Here is a 21,823-nt window from a genome sequence, read left to right as displayed (position 1 = left end):
AATCTACAATAACCTCGGATTCCATTGGTAGCCCATTTTTAAATTTTGTACACTTATTGAGTCCCGCTTATTCTCTATCGAGGTGACAGAGGAAACTGACGAGCACGACGTAAAGAGATACAACCTTTCTCGCCTTAAACACACGAGTCACAACCCCCGCCCCCCCTCCCCACAAAGCGTCTTTCCATTTCACATACTCTGCCTGCTACCAAATCCAAAACAAGCAGAAACCCCGACTCTTCAAGTTGATACAAGGATTGTTCTTAACTCTACTCATGAAGCTAACTATGATAATTTTTCATGGACATTTCAGTCTCTGTGTTCACTATAAATGAAATTTACAATGTATTTTGGTCGGGACTAGATAATTTAAAGCATTGGAAGTTTCTATTTTAGTTATCATCATCTTAAATCCCTGCATAAGAAATCTGATTTCGGTAATTGAAAGATAAAGATTATTACAAATGTTAATTGTAAGAAAAACTAAAAATGTGTAGCCCAACACCATAATCATTTGAAAAAAAATTACAAACACATCAATAGGGAACAGCGAACTATTTACTAAAATTCGTGAGAGAAAATACAGAAGTATGGTTATTAATATTTTATTAATATTTTGTTAAGGAAGGACTTCCAAGTTAGAATTGGATAAAGCCGTAAACGCACGAGGAGGGAGAACTTCCAGTTAGAATTGGAACAAACCGTAAACGCACGAAGACGAAGGACTTCCAAGTTAGAATTGAAACAAACCGTAAACTCACGAGGAGGGAGAACTTCCAGTTAGAATTGGAACAAACCGTAAACGCTCGAAGACGAAGGACTTCCAAGTTAGAATTGGAACAAACCGTAAACGCACGAGGAGGTAGAACTTCCAGTTAGAATTGGAACAAACCGTAAACGCTTGAAGACGAAGGACTTCCAAGTTAGAATTGAAACAAACCGTAAACGCTGGAAGAGGAAAGGACTTCCAAGTTAGAAATGAAACAAACCCTAAACGTTCGAAGACGAAGGACTTCCAAGTTAGAATTGGAACAAACCGTAAACGCACGAGGAGGAAGAACTTCCAGTTAGAATTGGAACAAACCGTAAACGCTCGAGGAGGGAGAACTTCCAGTTAGAATTGGAACAAACCGTAAACGCTCGAAGACGAAGGACTTCCAAGTTAGAATTGAAACAAACCGTAAAAAAGGGAAGAGGAAAGGACTTCCAAGTTAGAAATGAAACAAACCGTAAACGCTCGAAGACGAAGGACTTCCAAGTTAGAATTGGAACAAACCGTAAACGCACGAGGAGGAAGAACTTCCAGTTAGAATTGGAACAAACCGTAAACGCTCGAGGAGGGAGAACTTCCAGTTAGAATTGGAACAAACCGTAAACGCTGGAAGACGAAGGACTTCCAAGTTAGAATTGAAACAAACCGTAAAAAAGGGAAGAGGAAAGGACTTCCAAGTTAGAAATGAAACAAACCGTAAACGCTCGAAGACGAAGGACTTCCAAGTTAGAATTGGAACAAACCGTAAACGCACGAGGAGGAAGAACTTCCAGTTAGAATTGGAACAAACCGTAAACGCTCGAAGACGAAGGACTTCCAAGTTAGAATTGGAACAAACCGTAAACGTTCGAAGACGAAGGACTTCCAAGTTAGAATTGAAACAAAAACCGTAAACGCACGAGGAGGGAGAACTTCCAGTTAGAATTGGAACAAACCGTAAACGCTCGAAGAGGAAAGGACTTCCAAGTTAGAAATGAAACAAACCGTAAACGTTCGAAGACGAAGGACTTCCAAGTTAGAATTGGAACAAAAACCGTAAACTCACGAGGAGGAAGAACTTCCAGTTAGAATTGGAACAAACCGTAAACGCTGGAAGAGGAAAGGACTTCCAAGTTAGAAATGAAACAAACCGTAAACGTTCGAAGACGAAGGACTTCCAAGTTAGAATTGGAACAAAAACCGTAAACGCACGAGGAGGGAGAACTTCCAGTTGGAATTGGAACAAACCGTAAACGCTCTTAGACGAAGAACTTCCAAGTTAGAATTGGAACAAACCGTAAACGCACGAGGAGGGAGAACTTCCAGTTAGAATTGGAACAAACCGTAAACGCTCGAAGACGAAGGACTTCCAAGTTAGAATTGAAACAAACCGTAAACGCTCGAAGACGAAGGACTTCCAAGTTAGAATTGGAACAAACCGTAAACGCACGAGGAGGAAGATCAATTCACGGGAGAACAACATGGTTCCAATGTGATTGAGGAGGAAACAGTAGAAACAACTGTATGGAAAGTATCTGACTTATCAACAAACCAACGGAATATCACGAAAATTCTTCGTTGGACACTATTACAAGAATTCCTTTTATTTTACATAATTTGATCTAAAAATTGTATATTGTAATATATTTGCATTTTGTGTATATTTTAAATATCCAAGTATTATAAAATGATAGTTACAACCAAACTGTATGAGTTTTTATTGAAATTTATTATCGTACTTTGATGTAGTAGATTTTGGTTAACTATTTTATTGCACGTATTGTAGTTTATAAGGAAGTATTTCAGAAGTTTGTTCAATAAAGAACTTAGATATTAAACATTGCTTATTTATTGTTAAACGTTTTATTTTTCTTCGGTGCAGATTTTGATTTTGAATAAGAAACTTGCTCGTTAGTTTAAATATAACTAGCAATGTACTTCCCTGACATCTGGCGAGTTTAGTTACGAATCAAAGAATTGTGAACATGTATACAAATTACAAATCCTTGGTTTTAATATTTTTTGTGGACCACGTATTGCTTAATGAAAAGCATCAAAATGATTATTCTTTATAGTTGTTTTTTTCTGAAAATGTGAAACTTTTATAATCATTATATTGGATAGAATATTGCGGAAAATGACGTAGTGTAAATGTCACTCTTACCTCTTAGACTTGTTTTATCTCTGAGAGATTGATCTGAATTGTTTGTTGTTGGTGTTTGTGACAGATCTAGGTAGTCTGTCTACCAACCCGAGTCGAGGGCTCTTCTCGAAAGGGTAGATAGGAAATGGTGACTGTGTTATATTATAATTTGGTAAACGTGAAAAGTGGCTGGTAGCTCTCTAAGTAGTTCAAAGGGCGTGTAAAGAGGTCACTCGTGTGCACGTTCTTACTGGCTGATGTGCGTTCGAAGCGATTTCTCAACACTTTCGCTTTTGGCACTTACAACGTTTACTTACCACTTTTAGTTCTCAATTCTGAAAAATTTCCTCTGTTTAGGTTAATTTGTATAGGACATGAAGAGGAATTTTATATTTGTTTTCTTAACTCGTAATTGAATTAAATAATAATTTGTGATAGATTATAAATACAGTGATGGGGAATTAATATGAGATTTTAATAATTGTGTCTTTTGTATAAAGGGATATTAAATTTTAATTAGATACTCTTAAATTAAAGTTTAAGGCAAAAATAACATTTTTTTAAAAGAAAATTATTGTTGAGGATAAAATATTATTCGGACAATTTCATATCTATTAGAAAATTGCATTTCATGTAGCCTTCATATTAATGTTGTTTGTATTATTTATATATACTTCTGGCTTTTGGTAGCCATCAGGGCATTTTTTTTCCAAATTTTCCTCTCCATTCGAAAAACCGCTTCGATATTCCGAAATATGATAAATTACATCAGCTTAGAATTTATTTTAGATCAGTGGTACTCAAACATTTTCCTCATTGTACCCTTTAGTCATAGCTACATGTCTAATGTACCCCCACCATAGGTTATTTCCGAATAGTGGGTTTGGGGTGATTTTTTTGGCTGTCTGATTGGTGGAGGGTTTTTCATATATTGGAGGCTTGTATCTGAAATAGAGCAAAATTTCATTCGGACTCTTTGTGGAGATATGGGACACAAATACACATCAGAATCCTACGTTCATTATTTTATTGAGTGTTTCTACGCTTACAATCTTTTTTGATTAGTTACAAGAATAAAAATGTGAAACTCACGTATGCTATGAAGTATATGAAAGAAACTTAAATGTTCATATATTTTTCCCAGAGTTGTTTAAAAAAAAAGAACAAAAATTAAATTTGTAAACAAACTGTGAAGCACAATTTTGGAGTGTTTATTGTAAATCCTCGGAGTTTAGTGAGAGATGTGCCTGCATAGCCTGACACGGTTTCTTGATGTCTGGTTGTGTTCTTGAAACTTTCAAACGGATATTCGGATCCAAATTTAGTCTATTATAGATTTCGAACGAGTATTTTATTTCAACACATATGAAACAAATATAAGAGTGTTAGTGACAATATTAGTCTTATTTTCCTGTTGAGTATTAAAGGTGTGAAGATTGAAACAAAGCTCTACACACCTGCAGAAAAAATGTTGTCGTGTGAGTATTCTCCACATTTCTCTTCCGAGCTGATCACGTACCCCCTTCAAGTCATTCATGTAGCCATGGGGGCGCGCACCACGGTTTGAGAACCACTGTTCAAGAGCATTGACGTGAATTTTCGTGTAGTTTGCTTTCACTGTTATCTAGATAATATCAATAGTTTAATGTACATGTAATCGCGAAACTATTGAGAATATCTAGACAACAGTAAATGCAAACTACACAAAAATTAACGTCAATTCTCTAGAAGGAATTGTGAGCGTATGTAATTCTTCATATTTTGGAATATCACAGCGGTTTTTCAAATGGAGAAAAACAGTTTTCCATCTCCTCAGTTATTATAGACCGAACATTTAATTTATCTACTCACACGAATACCTATAGGTATAATAGGAATAATACTATGCTTCAATTGTTCATTTTCACCTAGGACAGACACTTGAATGAAACGTTAGACTCAGCTGGACTCAAGTAATCCGAGATAGCAGTTGACAACATTGATGTGTCGACTGCAGAAAACAAACGCATTTCCAAAAATGCACCCGTTAACCGCCATGTACTTAGAGAATATTTTACCGCTGGCGTTTTTCAAAACGAAACGCAAGCGAATTGCGCGGTAGTGCATGTGATGACCCATTCGTTTCCATTGTTTTATAAAAGTGACCATTTTTGTCGTCGTCAACATGAATTCTAGAATTAGAAAAGCAACTTAAAGTAACCGAAGCTGAAATAAAAATAAATTTGTTTGTATGACTTGATCCTCATTTATTTTTTTCTGATTTTTTTGGGAAGGTCAAATGCCCCCTCTGCCCCCACAAAATACGCCTATGGCGAAAATTAAATAAAATAACGTACTGCTCAGACTAATTCGGGACTTCTGATACCCTTACTAATGAGATAATCATAGTTTAGTGTTTAGTTGAAAACAACCTTTTTTCTATTGCATGCATGCTCTGCAATGTGGTTCCAGAGCTGGAGATGTTGCGAAGAACAACGCTCCACGCAACCAATAGTCACGTGACCCTCTTTACCTCCCTCTCGATTTACGGTGCTGAGATGGGCAATACGATCCGATCATCGAAAGATGTAATGTGTGTTGCCTACCCTCCTGCATTATTTGCTGCTATTAAAGCCTATGGGGAAGAATTTCTTTCCAAAACTTTACACTCTCAAATCATTTGGCAGACGCATTCCTGTTTTTAGTAGCTAAACTCAAAAGTGTTCATTTGTCTATCTGTTGTCTATTCAAATAAGGATTATTTGAAAGAATCAAAACCTATTAAACTCAATTGTTGTACTATGCATCTCTTAATCTCTGCTCTTCCAAATCTTAATAAGGAAGTATATAAATTGTTTGAAATGAGTAGAAAACCATTGATTGAGACCCAGAGTTTTATCTGTTCGGGAATTGTACATTTTAAAAAGAAACTGTTAAAATAAACCTTAAAACTACAATAAAAATAGTAAGGCAGACTGTACACAGCTCAAAACCACATGAGGTGAATTTATGAAACTGTTATTTATCAAACGAACTCAAGGCCATAGTCGTCGGCACGTGGGCGGGGGGGGGGGGGTAAGGTGGTACGTTTGCCCCCATAATACTGCCAATTAGAACATTTAGTGTAGAGGAATCTTATCAACAATATTAAACAATTTTATACTATTAAATAAAAATGAAGTATTTTCATGTCAGTGAGATTTCCAAGGAATTACGTAGGAGATACATTGTTTACTATTTAATAGGACTATCCCACTTATTAACTTTCCAGAAAGTTTCTTGTTATTAGCACTCCATACAAACTTGTTCTAAAATTCTGCAGATCAGTGGCAGTGATTAGGGGCAAGTGGGCAGTTGCCCCTCCATTATTTACCCCCGCAACTTTGGCTTTCGAAGCTAAGCACTGTCTACTTAGAGAAAGTAAACTTTCCTTGCCCCCCATGTTTTGGCATCCAATCACCGCCATTATGGACGTCCGAAAGGGGGGACAAGGAGGGTCACCGCCCGCTCTCCCAAAAAATGAATGTTCACCTAAAAATTATCGTATTTCACACATAATTTCATTTCAGACACTGTAATTTGTTAATTATTATAAGGGCATTGAAGCAACATGATAATTTCCGACTGAAGCAGTGTTTATGTTTGCTTCGCCCCCCCCCTGGAAAAAAATTACCTTGCTTGCCCCTCACTGGAAAAGATCCTGCGGACGTCTATAACACCCGTTTAAACATTCTAAATTTTCTGTTGTTACCTGATGTCGAGCAAACTTTTGTCGTACAGGTTTGTGTCAGTGACATAGTGGAGGTGTTTAAAACTTCTACCAGCTGAAGGAAGACTAAAATTGTAGTATAGGATGTTTTCCTAAGATTGCTGAAGTTCATTCTAATCTTGGACGAACAGAGTTTACGCTATCCAATATTTGTAAAGAAATGATAAACATATATGTAAAAATATGTATTTAATTTGCAAACGTCTGTGAAGTGGAAGTTTTAGTTTAAGAAGAGCCTGGAATTTTGTTTAGATTCGGTCTGCCATGTCCATTACTAGCCCGACTTTCTTGAATTTTAGTGGTGTTGCGTAAATACCTCTTTCTTCTGGTTAACACAGAATTAGATACGTTCTTCAATATAAGAATCATTGCTAGCATGTATAATTTAATTTATAAATATATTATTTTCTAAACCTAGAATTATCATGGCTGTTCAATGCTGATGGTACAAGAAAATTAAAGGAAATTTGAAAACACTTAATTTGCGGAACAAAGTGCCATTCCAATACTTCTGAGAATTTAATGAAAGCAATAAGCACTAAGCTGTACGCTGTGTGTACGGATTGGGGGAGAGGGTGTCTATCGATGAGTTGATGTTTTTTCCATTTCTTTGGGTCATAATTTTCAACTCTACAGTTATACGTTTAGGTCCTCGCAATACCACCATAGCATTGCTGGTCACATCTAATAACAGCATTTCGCCGACCGCTGTGGCAGAGTGACTAGTATATCACTCTAAGTCGCCAGGTCCATGGTTCAAATCCCAGTCTGGGCATGGGTGAGTGTTCTTTGTGAGTGTTTTTTCATCAATTTCATCATATCATCACTCCTCCTCATCGTCACGATTACACAATTAGCCAAAAATGGCAGAAGATAGACGTACAATAACGTAACTCAACCAATACAACAGCATTTTGGGCGCTTCTCTTTGTTCGGACCCCTCCCGGTCCCACTCTAAAAAAAATCCTGGGTACGGGCCTTTGAGATGGAATGAGGTTTTTCTTTCCCCCACTGGATCTTCATCAAGGCTCTTGGCCCCTAATCAGAGAGTCTGCGCACGCCTATGCTCAAGGCTGCAACACTAATGAAGTGAGCTTCAAAAAGGTTCCTGCGCTACTGCGTAATACTTTTGTGTGGTGCCTATCCTGGGACATAAAGTGCCTTACAAAGTTTAGAGTATAATGCAACAATGATTCAAACATTCTCGGATAGATGGCTCTGCATTGTTTACTGATACACATTAATTAACAATGGAAAAAAAAAATTTCCTAAGAGCTTCGAATTGCCTACTATATTTATTAAGAAATTTAATGCGAGTATTTCCATTTTAAGTCTAGAATTTATTTTAAGTACGAAGTAAAGGTTTTCTCTAAGGTAATTGAAATACACAGAAAACTTATTTTCGATAAATCTATTACAAAGTTAGGAATATCTATTTCTGACGATCTTTTAGTCTTGAAGATACGGAATGAAAACATTAATTTTGAGGAAATAATTCTCTGGCGAGTATAATTTGCACATTGTAATAGCTTATTTTAATTAATTTTTACAAGTTTTTCAATTGTTATAATAAAAAAAGTATAATACCATACCTTGCAGGTTAAAATCTCTTTCAAAAGATTGAATTCGTGACTTTCAAAATGCCTGTTCCAATTGAACATCTTTTTTCTGCTTCTTACCAGCAATGAAGATGTTTTTAATTTTTAAAGATTCCTGATTATATAATTAAATATTTTCGTCTGTTGCTATGCTATTCCGTAATTTTTCCGTTTTACCTCTAGCACGTTTTCTTCCAACGAATCCTGCAAAAGGAACTTTTCTCTGCTATAAAAATATCTCGATAGAATACTTGTCGATAGAATCGTTACAACCAAGAAATGTAAGTGACTGTGACTTCAGAGGACCTCAGCAATTTTCTGCATCTCTACCAATGCAACACACAGGAAAGTCTGCTCCATTTTCAAATTGCGCTGCTCTGTCACCTGAACCAGGAGATTAGTCTGCACCTTGTTCAATATTTTTTGAGGTGTTTTACTACATGAATCATAGTATATTTCAATATGTCAATTAAAAATCCTTTCAATTATTAATTTGAAAACTGATAAACAAACCTTTATGTTCACCTACTACTTCATTTTGTTACAATTTTCCACACACACACACACACACACACACACACACACACACACCATCACACACACGCACACACACACACACACACATACAATACATATGTAAGATACAGGAAAAATCGACAAGCATTTTGTTAAAACATTCAAATGCTGACCAAGGAAAAATTTATTGTATAAAGAATATACACTAAAAACGTAACGTTTCCCTCTAATATTGAATTTATTGTCAATCTTCCTCAGAACAAGACTCTGTTAGAGGCTAGAAAGGTTACTTTTTTAGTGATTATTTTTATTACCATAAATTTTGCCTTGGTCAGCATTTTAATGGTTTACTAACATGGAAACAACAGTGTTAGCATTTTGATGCATTTCCTAACCTGTAATCACCTAGATTTTGATATTATTATATTCTATTACATAGATAGATAGATACAAAAATCTAGATGATTACAGGTAAGGAAATGCTATACAATGCTTGATGATATTTTCTTTATTATTTTTTTTTTGTTCCGCAACACTCCACCCTTACCGGGCCGCTTCAGGCAGGAAAACCCAAATAAACAACTAAATAGGCTCGTTAGTCCTGGGTTCCCATCCCGTTTCTCACCAGAGCGCTCGGAACCAAAGAATCAACCACAGGCAAGAACTTACTGAATTAATGTTCCAGGGTGATGGCTGAAAACTCGCAGAAATGGGCTTTATACATTTATTTACAATTCAACAAACAAGGCTCGGATTCATCCAATAATTCTCTAATTTACATTTACCACGGCAGAACTGCGAAGTGGAAGCTAAGCATCGGCAGAACTGCCTCGGGATGCTCTTTCTCATTAGAGGCCACTGGACACCGAAGATCACTCCCCCTTCTGCTATCCGGTTCATAAACACGCTCTCTCCTGTCCACTTGTCAGAGGCCATATTTATACTTCCTCCCGCGTCGCATGGGGGAGGGCTGAAAGTTCAAATCTTATTGGCTCTTTTAAACTACACAGAACCATGGAAGAAACCCAAGAATACAGAATCATACACAAAAGAAACAAAAAACAAATACTGTTTGTAACATTTTCCAACGCACGGGAACCTGCTGTGTTAGATTCTGACCGACGAACTTCAAGCTTACTTTTGTTTACAATCTATTTAGCCTTACTGTTCTCAAAATTTCCAGTTAAAATCTTAGAATGTTCCCTGTTTATATATATGTTTTCGGAAATAGGGATATCCTGTAAGAAAAAGAACTGGTTTCCTCTGTTTCAACGTTTCAGGAATGTCTGAAAGTTCTGCCGGTTCTTGTCTCAGCATTTTTTAACCTACAGTAATAATAATAATAATCCAATAGCGCTACAGCCCAATATTGGGCCCTGGCTTACCTATCGACTGCTGGCCTTCCTCCAAATCGGGCCACCAGGGGGCGTTGAAATCTGCAGCCAGACTAGGGGAACGGGTGGTCGGCCCGACCAACCCCCAGTCATAACTAACAGTATATGAACCATTTCTAAGACCAGCATTGTCCCGTTCCCCCCTGTGTATGGGATTCATTAAATAGCCATCTTTCGTTTTCCGAAAATATCCGGTATCTCTCTTGAACAATATGTCCATAATTTTGTTGAACTAGTGATTACTACATATTACTTTCAACATGTGCACCATCAAGCATTACGACACACTTCCCATATGTCGGCAGTGGAGCGAAATATGTTCTCGAGCATTGCCGGTGTTATGGCGGCAGCAGCTTGTGTTATGCTGTTTTGCAGCTCTTTCAATGTGGTAATGAGTCAGGTGAACACACGTTCTTTGTAAATCCCCACACAAGGAAGTCAATGGGCGTGAGATCAGGGGCACACATCAGGAATCCCCAAGAAAGTGAGTATTCAGGAACGTGCGGACATCTAAGGCATAATGACATGGTGCCCCTTCTTGCTGACATGTGTTCACCCGACCCATTAGCACATTGGAGGAGCTCCGAAATCGCATTACACAAGCTGCTGCCGCCATAACACCGGCAACGCTCCAGAACGTCTTTCGCGCCACTGCCGACAAATGGGAAGTGTGTCGTAATGCTCGATGGTGCACATGTTGAAAGTAATGTGTAACGAACATACACCAAGAAAAACATCGCGAGTAAAATTACTATATCAACAAAATAGATACTTAATTAATAGACACCCTGTATTAAAGAATGGCATAATAATAAACATAACCAACACCCTTATGAACACGAAAAATGAGAATCTGTAAAAAAAAATAAAAAATCCATGCCCAGGCCGGGATTCGAACTCGGGACCCCTGGCGGAAGATAATTGTTGTCCACCGTCTATCTCTAGATCATACATCAATCCATCTTCACATAATGAATAAAAACTTTGTGAGGCCCGCCATCGGGTGACGAATTCCAAGTCAGTGGGATCCTCCGTGTGTCGGGCGTAGGCAAGTCGCCGTCAAGCACGTAGCTATCACGCGGGACAAGCAAGCTGCACCCAAGAGCATGCACGGGATCGACCGAGGCCTCGATAATTTTAGCTTTTAATTGTTCCTTTTGAATCACTCATTGTTGCCATCGCCCAGGGAGCACTCGTTCAATTCACAACAATTCGAAATCTTTCTGGATGGAATATCAGGTTCAATATACGACACTCAATTCAGTAAACCACTTAGGGCAAGGACAGAAGAAAGACAGAAGCAAATGTATGCAATATAATAGAAATGATCACGTCTAGCCACTTTTTGTAATTCTAGCATTGAGCCTACCCGATGGTGCAGTGGTAGCGTCGTTGCCTTGTCATGAAGAGGTTCCGCGTCTGATACCCGGTGCAGGCACATAGTTTTTCGGATCCCACTTTAAATTTCACGTCCAGTCCCGATTAGCCTTGCTAAGGTTTTAAGTATTGACTCAGATTTTAATATAAATTGGACATTATAGTCTGACTTCAAGATATATGTAGAAATACAAACTGCTATAATTCGTAAATTATTAGAGACATCGACTTGATATCGGGTATGGCAACATGTTAGCATGTTCACAGGGCGAAACCTAACCATGCCAGATATCAATAATGAATAACCTGATCAACAAATAATAATCATGGAGACGAAATAATCTGAACTTATTTTTCCGTATGATGGCATGTTAGCATACCCACAGGACGAACCTACTCATACGGCAGAATAACATTAAGTCCTGCTGCTTTATGCAAAAATTGAAAATATATTACATATAAGTTTCGAAGAAATCAAACTGAATTATCACAAAGGTTGAAAGAAATCGTAAATCAACTTATTCTCACGCACGGTGACATGTTAGCATGTCCACAGGGCGAACCTAACCATGCGTCAGAATAACAGTAAGTTCTGAGTCGAAATTCAACATTATCTTGCTAAGATTTTATTTAGAATTTCAGAAAACTTCAAAATAAAGTTTAAATTAACTTATTCTTTCGTATGGTGACATGTTAGCATGTCCACAAGGCGAACCTACCCATACGACAGAATAACTATGTCTCTAAGCTAATTTGAGAACGAAGACTGAGTTCTTGAACCCTCCCATAAATGGAGCTGAGTATTTAAGATGTTAATCCATCGGAGTCGGTGATGAAAAATGCCCCAGAATTAGGTTCCGAAGCTGTATTTATACCCCCGCATGTCAAGCAGAGCGCCTTCCGTGACACAAAAGATAAACATAGCTACAGCTGTGATATGCAGAAGTAATTTGTGTATAATGGCAATATTCTAAAGATTAAACAGTATGTTCCATAAGGTTCATTTTTCTATGTCTAAAACAACAATTATGATCCTTGAAGTTTCTATAATATTCTCTACTACAAAGCTGTCACATTCTTAAACACTTCTTTCCAATGTCCATAAGGCTTATATTACTAATAACTCCAACTGAAATTTAGCTCTTATGGCTTTCATAATAGTTTGATTCTAAAACTGATAACACATATTTTTGACTAATTGTCAACCATGAAAGATTTTGCTTTCAAGAAGCTTGCAAATAACAAACACTAAACTTCTCGAATGACAGAATTATGTCATTAGGTCAACTATTAAATATCTTATCTTTCATAACGTTTTATAGTGAATATAAAAAACAAAATAATTAAGAATAATATTAAATATGACCGAATCTTTGATATGGTTCGGGAGGGTCATATCAAAGAAAACTACATTTATGCACACAAAGTTCTTCTAATAGTTTTAAAGAAATGGGTTAAAATTGCAAGTTATTGTGTATGCCACACCTTAAGTTCGCAGACTCTCTTATATAACAACGTCAATAATGCATCACAGTTCGCTTGCATCAAGAGATTCTACTTCTCTTTCATCCAAAATATAACACAAAGCATTGGAACATCGGACACGAGCGACAGTAAAGAGACCACGGTTCACACTGAACAGAACAAAAGTTCTCCACGGTGCCAAGGTATGGCGCTGTGGTCACGTTTCTTATTTCGGGCGGAATAGCGCCGTCAGCGGAATAGCCCCGCTGTACCCTATAGTGAAATCGCGCTTACTCCCGGCGCGGGGGCCTCCTTTATGGCTGTGACCCTCCGTTGCAGCGTATACCTATACCGCGTTTGTTACAACCTGTCCCGGTTCCCGCGCTAGATGCTCCCTGTCTTTTCTCGGTGCTGGGGAAAGTCAAAGCCAGGCAGCCAATTAAAATACGCAACGTCGCAACAGCGTCTACGTAAGCGCCTCTCTTCTGGCTTTCATTCGCTCCTCGCTGCCCAGCAGACGATTTTTTCCTCGTTTCTCATTGGCACCGAAACTGTTGAGCGCTCCCTAGCGCGGGAAGCGGGACAGGTTCTACCAAACGCGGTATACGAAGGAGCTTGCGGTCAAGCAGCCAATTAGACCTACACCTTGGGCAAGAAGCGGAAACGTTACAAAGTCCCTCTCCGATCGATTGATGTGCTTTATTTTACTTCGCTTCTTGTGCCACTTTTGGCTAATTTGCGAAGATGGGGATGAGCGATGACATGATGAAAGGACACTCACAAACATCCATGCCCAGGCCGGGATTCGAACGCGATGTGCTAACCACTCTTCTCCGAAGTTGCCAGCAGGGAAACAGGATTTTGTCAAAGTAACCGTCCTGCCATGTGATTGCAGACCGGTTCGGAAAGTGGCGACATTATAACAGTCGAAGTAGCCATTGCAAGCGATTGTAGAATTTACATATAATTACTGAATTACCCTGAAAATTACTTATGTAATGTAAACATACAAATCTGATCAAATGAACAAAATAGGCATTTGTGGCAATAATCGGACTCTAATAATGTGTGCGGACCTTTAATCCCCTCCCCCCGTGTCTTCATGGCAGGGTACAATGAACAGGGAACAGCTTCACTTTGGAGAAGCCATGGTCATATAGCCAAACAATTAAAATGACAATTTTCTATTTAATATCCTGGGGGAAATTTGTCAATGTAATTCCCACCAAGGACAAGCTGAAGCGTCACTAGAGATGCCTAGAAAGTTGGTTTAATCCAGTGTTTGTTAGTTATTGCTCTTGTCTTCTGTCCCTCCACCATCATGCGTTCCAAGAACTCTGCACCTTGGGTGATTTCTGCTTCTTTGTCATCTAAGATATCATCCTCTCTAGCTTTAGTTGTCGTTGTCGGCAATGAAACGACAGAGAAAAGTAGTAACGACCAAGGTAAAGTTCCCCCCTGGATGTAGCACCGTACCACGAAGGCACATTTAGGGGATGTGGGGATAGGGCACCACGCTCCGGTCGCCTTTACTTCCCAGGTTTGCCCCCAGGTACCCATCAATTTCAGGATGGGTGAGCCCCAGAGCCGTTTAGGCGGGAAAGGATTCCGACCTTAGATCACCGACCTCGGTTTGATTGATTTGTTGTATTAAGTCCACTTTATGCTTAGTAAGGCTAATCGGGACTGGACCTTCAGTTTAAAATGGGATCCGACCCACGATGTCCTTCCACCGGGTATCGAACACGGAACCCCTTGGTTACAAGGCGACGACGCTACCACTGCGCCATCGGGGAGACCCACTGACCTCGGGAATCGAACCCTGGCTATCCCGCGTGGCAGTCAGATGTCCTGGAAGTTGGAAGAAAAGGAATCAGACGTGAATCTGCCCTGAACTTTTCCTCGTTGTCTCTTTCCTGCTGAAACGACAAGATCAATTTCCACGATCATCCCAGTCTCCTGCGGCGGAAGTGCAGTGCAAACAGTGCAAACCCTGATGCGCTGCGGTCGAATTCAGGTGTTTGTACAGATTGTTTTATTTGTGTGTGCCATTTCGTGTTTAAGGGGGGTGTAAGGGCATATTTAGAGCCAAATTGGCCATGAATGGGGCTTATATAAAAGATTTAGAGGGGTGTTATATTGATCGCAGGCCCAACTGCCAGCCGATTTAATTTTTGCTGCGTATCTCTATCTCTCCACCACTCGTTTTCGGGGGTGGGGGGCCTCGATGAGTGTCAACAACCTCATTGCGAAGTAAAAGCTGTAGAGGTAAGTTTGTTCTCCAGTTACAACATTTCCAAACGTACGTCTGTTTTTGTCACATATTGTTATTGGCTTATTTGCACTGTGTTTGGATGTTTTTGTACTAATTTTCCGTGCTTTGTGTACTATTGTACAACTTTTATCCAGTAACGGGGCTAATAAACTCTCTCGCTCTCCTATTTTACAGTACGTTTGGCAACATGCTGTATATCCAACGCTCATTTGTTTCGTCGCGCCAAAAACATTCGGTGTCTTGTGACTCAAAAATGCCCGATGTCAGTCGAAAGGAATTCAACCGATCGCTGATTCGTTGTCTCCCAGACGCCAGCTGAAATTGTGAGCGGTATATTGCGGAGTTCGGATACGTGTGGATAAATCAATGGTGGAATTTCAACTGCAAGCTAGTAGACAGAGCGTGGGTGATGCAATCATCTGTTTATCATGTTATCAATCCTGCCCTTGCGTCGCATCCTCATGAATGTGGAAACAGAACACAGCGAAAACTAGGACGAAATATTGTAGGGCAATCATTTCCAAAGAACCTGCTTATCACTCGAGCAGTTTTTCACTGCTATCTAACTCCCCCCATTCCCCTCCATAATTCAAAATTCTACCCAAAATCTTTTCACCATTTCCACTTCCCGTCTTTGGAACTCCTTGCCCCCCGAAATACGGAACGCACCTTCAGTTCAAGTTTCCAAGACGTAAGTAAGACACTTTTTACTAGGCAAAAATTTAAATTCGTACAGTAGTAAAGAGTTGAAACCCATAATTCAACACACCATTTAAAACTCCATATTATTGCCAGTAATATGTGAGCGCGTGTGTGGTTCCTTTGTTGTTGTCTGCCGTGCCTATAGGTTTCCGTAGGGAATGGATTTTAAGGTGCAGCAGCTTTTAAAAAATATATAGCTGATTTCATACAGATCGTTTGTATATGTATTTTATGACATGCAATCAAGTAAAATGAACACACTTTGTTGCACCATTTCCTGAGATTAGTATATTTATCCCCCTTTTTAACCCCTTCAGCACCTTTCTCCTTCGTTTTCTTAAAAAAAAATTGGACAGGAAAATAAATTATTTTCACTCTTCTTGAGCAACTACATAAAATATGATAGTCTCATTTTGTAGAGCAGAACGACAGCACAAGGCCTGTGCCCAGGATCTTTTTGAGGGACGGCCAGATCCGTGTTTATCTGTATGTACGTATGTGTATGTATCTATATACATTGGCAGCTATTTGGGGGACCTGGGGGCAGTTGCCCCAACTATTTTGCCACCTTTTGTCTTTTAATGGCTTTCTATCAAGGTAAAATAACTGTCCTTGGCCCCCTCCCCTCCCCTTTCCCAGTTTTCGCACAAAATCGCCGATACTGGTCAGACGTATTCGGATAGTTCTGAGTTTTGCAAATTAAAAATGTTGTCAAATTTCCTTCATTTTCTTATACCAGAACCATTGAACAGCCACGTTAATTCTATGTTTCGAAAATAATATATTTATAAATTAAATTATACGCATTAGCAATTATTATTACAATACAGAATTCTAAATGTAAGTTAATCCATAACCCGCTACGATTCCTCAACCCTCAAAAGAAAATAAAGAGAGAAATATTTTCACCAGGTAGCCAGTAGCAGCAATTGGGTGCCAATACTGTGGGGTAAGGGTTTGAGTTTTTGTTTTAGCTTCACCTATATGCACAGATAGACTAATTGGGACTGGACCTACAGTTTAAAGTGGAATCCGAATCACTATGTGGCCATAGTGCAGGAGCAAAAGTACAAATAGTGGGGAGGCAGCTGCTCTCCCCATGCCCTCCAATCGTTGCCACTGCTATAGTAGCCTTCCATCAATGGTTATAAAACTAAAAGTACCCAATATCGCAGACTGCAGACTTCTGGAGACTACCTCTCTACACAACAAACACATTCAATTATGCAAGCAAAAAATTGAAATTTTAACAAGTTTGAAAAATCGTCGATGTTATTTTTGTAGCTATTTATAGGTTCACATTTATAAATTTCATTGCTCGAGGGGAGACCATGGGCCCTCCCCTGTGTACGAGCCTGGCATGCACCGATATAAAAATGTTACTTTTAATTTATAAAAGTATAAAATACACAAGTATAAAATTAAGAATGGGAGCAATTGTGATGTGTAATGGTATCAAATTGATTCACCTCAAAGATTAAAACTGAAATCAAAGTTTTTAACAAAACTGATACTTAGAAATAACATGAATTTGAAAACTGCAATTATTGTTGTTATTTGCATCAATTTTCTTTGCAGGATTTCACATGGGGTTCATCTCAACCAGAAACAAAAGCTACACCCACCACTAAGGCTCTTGCTGGTGCAAGTATATGAGCAAAATTAGTCTGAAAGTAACAACTAGAAAATTGATTAAATTTGTAATATGTACGTTATCTTTAGTAGGAAGTAATGGATCTTATGTAACTATAACAGTAAGAAAGATAATTTTGTTCATTGTTCATTTAATTTTTTATTAGGGAAGAAAAACTATGCATGAAGAATATTTGTTTTGAACCAGTCACGATGGCATGACAAGTGAAAATGTAATAAAAAATGAGAAAATAACAACTTTAGTTGAATAGCACTTGGATATATACCTTGCTTGAATTCAAACACAGGATTCCTTTCTCTATACCTGAACCATCACCTGTATGTAGTATATGGTAGTGAATGTTTACTTGAAGTTGCGGATTAATACTCAAACTGTATCATTTGTTTATTAGTCATTGATAAAACACAAAATGTGAAATAACACATTGTAATGTTAATTTTTCACGTTTCTGAAAGGTGTTAGGTGCATTTTCCTACCCTGTTTTGTCACGAAATGATGCAAAATAAAATGCGAAATTGACTCTCAAACACGAAATTTAGAGTTTATTTACCGACGCGACACTTTCAAAGGTTTGAATTATCTTGCGAGTTATGCGATTCGTGGAAAACTGATTAATTCTGCTGTAAATATCTGAGATGTAAAAATGGACCCATTTATACAGGAATAAATACTTAATACTCGTGGTAATTACATAAGTGTGCTACTAGAAGGAATATACTGTATTTATTTTGTGTAATAAGTGCAGTTTTTAAATCAGATTTAGGATCATTGTCACAATTTTAAAACCGAAATGTGACTTTATACCACGTTTGATCTTATTTTTCACCGCTATAACACCAAAATTTTATTTTATTTACAGCAATTGAACCTGAAATTGACTCTGTTTTTGTACCGAAATTTTGCTTTTTCATTTACCCACTACACATTACAAGCAATTGCTTTGTGTTGGCAATAACAGAGGTGTGATTCCTAACACCACAAAAAGGATAAACATTTGTGAAAGTAATTGATTGTATAAAGGAGTAAATTCAAATTTGCCCAAAATGTCAAACCTAAGACCATTACAACTACTACAAATGCTTGGACATTTCACTTTATTAGTTCTTAGATATACTTCATGACTTAACAATTCATCGTCATTGTTCTGATTAAGCTATTTAACTAGAGCATTAGTGAAAAATAACCAAAAACAAACCAAACCACAGGTTATCTGAATATAATGTCTATCTAGAGCTTTAACTGAACTGAAAATACCTGCTTCTCATCTTACTGGGGAGTCCTGATGTATCCTCCAAAATAAAATAACAATTAATTAAAAAAAAACACCAATTGCAGTCACAAGCAGACAGAAACCTTACTTCAATTACCATTTCTTTACAAAAACTGATTGTATTGACATTACTGACCATTTCTATTCCACATGACTTTCTTAAACTAAATTACATATAAAGCCATCTTCATTCTTGTTGAACTGTCTTTAACAGGAACAATTACACTGTTACCAATAAATATATCATTTCTTCGTTGTCATTTTTATTTTGCATAATTTTCTGGTACCTTCTCCAGCCAAAATGAGTACTTTCATGTGCTTTATTGTTAATAATGTGCATTAATTCAACAGAACTAAGTAACAATTAGTTATGTTGCTAAGAAATATAAGTATGGCCTATTATTTTGAGACAACTGCATTAAAATAAACTAACAGTGGCATCTTTAGGTTTGTAAAAGAAAGTGGGCAAGTTTCTAGAGATAAAGGTATGTGAAGAATAGCAAATTACATAATATGACACAGCCCTCATCAAAAATTGTGAGGAAACCTTCTTAAAAGATAACATTTCTCAGTAAATTTCAGACATTCTGGAATTAAAAATTCACAAATCTTATAGTTTTTTTATAAAAAATGCAGTAATTTCATCACTAAAGTATTATGGAAATCCTATTTTTGTTCAGTAAAGAAACCTTAGAAATTTAGAATAATTTGATGCCATTAATAGAAATGACAAATTAAAAGAATCTATTAATTCATAGAAAGAGACTTATTTTTGCTTGCCACTTTTGGCTAATTTATGAATATGTGGATGAGTGATGAAGATATGATGAAATTGATGAATGGACACTCACACACATCCATGCCCCGGCCAGGATATAAACCTGGGACTCCTCGCATCGTAGCGCGATGTTCTAACCACTCCACCATCCTGCACTGATAAGCAATGAATAACAAAATTAATACGAGATCACCTTAACAGATCTTTAATTATTTTTATTGAGAACTATTTCCAGATCATTCGTAAAGTACAATCAATAATGAACAGAAAATTTAAAATAATTGGATTATGGTTCCGAAGTACCAAAAATCTTTGTTTTTACTCCATACTTTCATTTATTCCTATATATTAATGGGTAATGAACGTAAGATTAGAGAGAAAAAGGCAAGACAGAACACAAAATATCACCTCATTAAACTTAATTTGAATTGAAACTGCAGGTGACATTGTTCTGTACAGTAATCTTTTATACTGTGTATTTTTGGATTATTTGTTCATTATTTTTCTACCATGGTAGGTGTGAAGTTAAGAAATGATGATGAAACCTATTAATATAAATTCTTAGATTTTAACCTTTAAATCCTGAATACACAAAGACGTAATGCCAACTTTTATACTAATGCGAGATATCTGATTTCAGAGGCTTGCCTAGGTAATACAGTTCACATACTAAAATCTGGCTACAATCTAATATATATTTCTAGTTCTGTTTTTGAACAATAATTGTGCTTAATTAAATCTGTCCAAGTTATTCAGCAGAAAATTTTATGTTCTGGTACATGTTCTATAAACCAGTAGAATTCAACTGAACTCCTGATTTCCATTTCAGTTTGAAGTTTTAGTTCCACATTCAATTTAACTTACTACTTGTTTATGGGTTTTGAAAACTCAATCATAGTTTTACCATATTTATTGTGCCTTCACACAGAATTGGTGATTATATTTCGAAAATGCATGGACCAATAATAAAGTTAAGTTAAATTGCTTTTCTTCACCCTCTGCTCCCTTGTACGTGTTAAATATCTAGTGCACGGATAAACATACAATGTGTCTGTGAAGTTCTTATGCCCTACATTATCTCTACAGGTGCATCTGTATAATGAAATTGAATTAAATTACTTCATGTAGCATATGGCATTATTGTCCAAGCACGATTTACTTTTTAATGTTTCCAGGGAAGAGTTGCATATGTGCATGAGTGTGACCATAATCAACCTTTACTTCAGTGTTAGTGTGAAGGCATAGACGGACCCAGATTTTTTTTTCTGAGAGGCACATATATTATGCTGTAAGCATATGATATACATCATAGCAGGGTGTAAGGTGTGGCCCTTCAACATAGTACATCCAATTGTCTACCTCACTTTCACGTAGCACACCCTGGACTTCATTTGCAGACTAATGAGGCTCTGGCGTCTGGACTTTCGACCAGTATAATCCTCTGTAGGACTGTGGGTGTGTTGCCCTGTGTATTATCCTTATGTGTGCTGAGTGCCCCTTTACAGCCTCAGCTTTTAACAGAAGTAAGAATATTTTAGTACTCCGACATTAGAGTTATATTAGTTATGGTAAGGGGCTGGACCCCTAATATTGTGACAGGTGCAAATAGCCTAAGTGTTGATGCACACAAAATTTTAAATTCAATCAATGAATCAATATACATCATAGAACTGGAAATATCATGTGCAATTTTTTTTACATGTTAACACAGCCTCAAATTATGTATGTAAACGCGTGTGTTTGTGATTGTGTATGAAATATTCAAATCACGACAATAACAAGGATTTGTTTTGGGGTCTATATGTGGTCATATAAACTAATCGTGACCGGACTTTCAAAATGGAACCCGAATCACTGCACAATGTAACTCCACCAGAAAATGAACCCAGGGCCCCTTTGATTATAATTTTTGCGAAATAGTAGTTCTAAGTTATTTTAATTAACAATGATTACAGAAAGGAATACGTTTGAGAATCCATTTCCTTGGATGAAATTGTCACAAACATCAGAACTATTTGACCTAGAATACTCTCGCTTTGTGTCCATCAGTGCTAAACTTTGTTTTATTCTCTTACACTCTGAAAAAAGGATTGCTCGAACATTTTTCATAATAATACAATGGTATCAAAATTTCAGAAATACTTACTCTTCCA

This window comes from Lepisma saccharinum, chromosome 3, assembly GCF_977018435.1.
Source record: "Lepisma saccharinum chromosome 3, izLepSacc3.1, whole genome shotgun sequence".
Lineage (NCBI taxonomy): Eukaryota > Metazoa > Arthropoda > Insecta > Zygentoma > Lepismatidae > Lepisma > Lepisma saccharinum.
Note: the sequence above shows the minus strand (reverse complement) of the source record.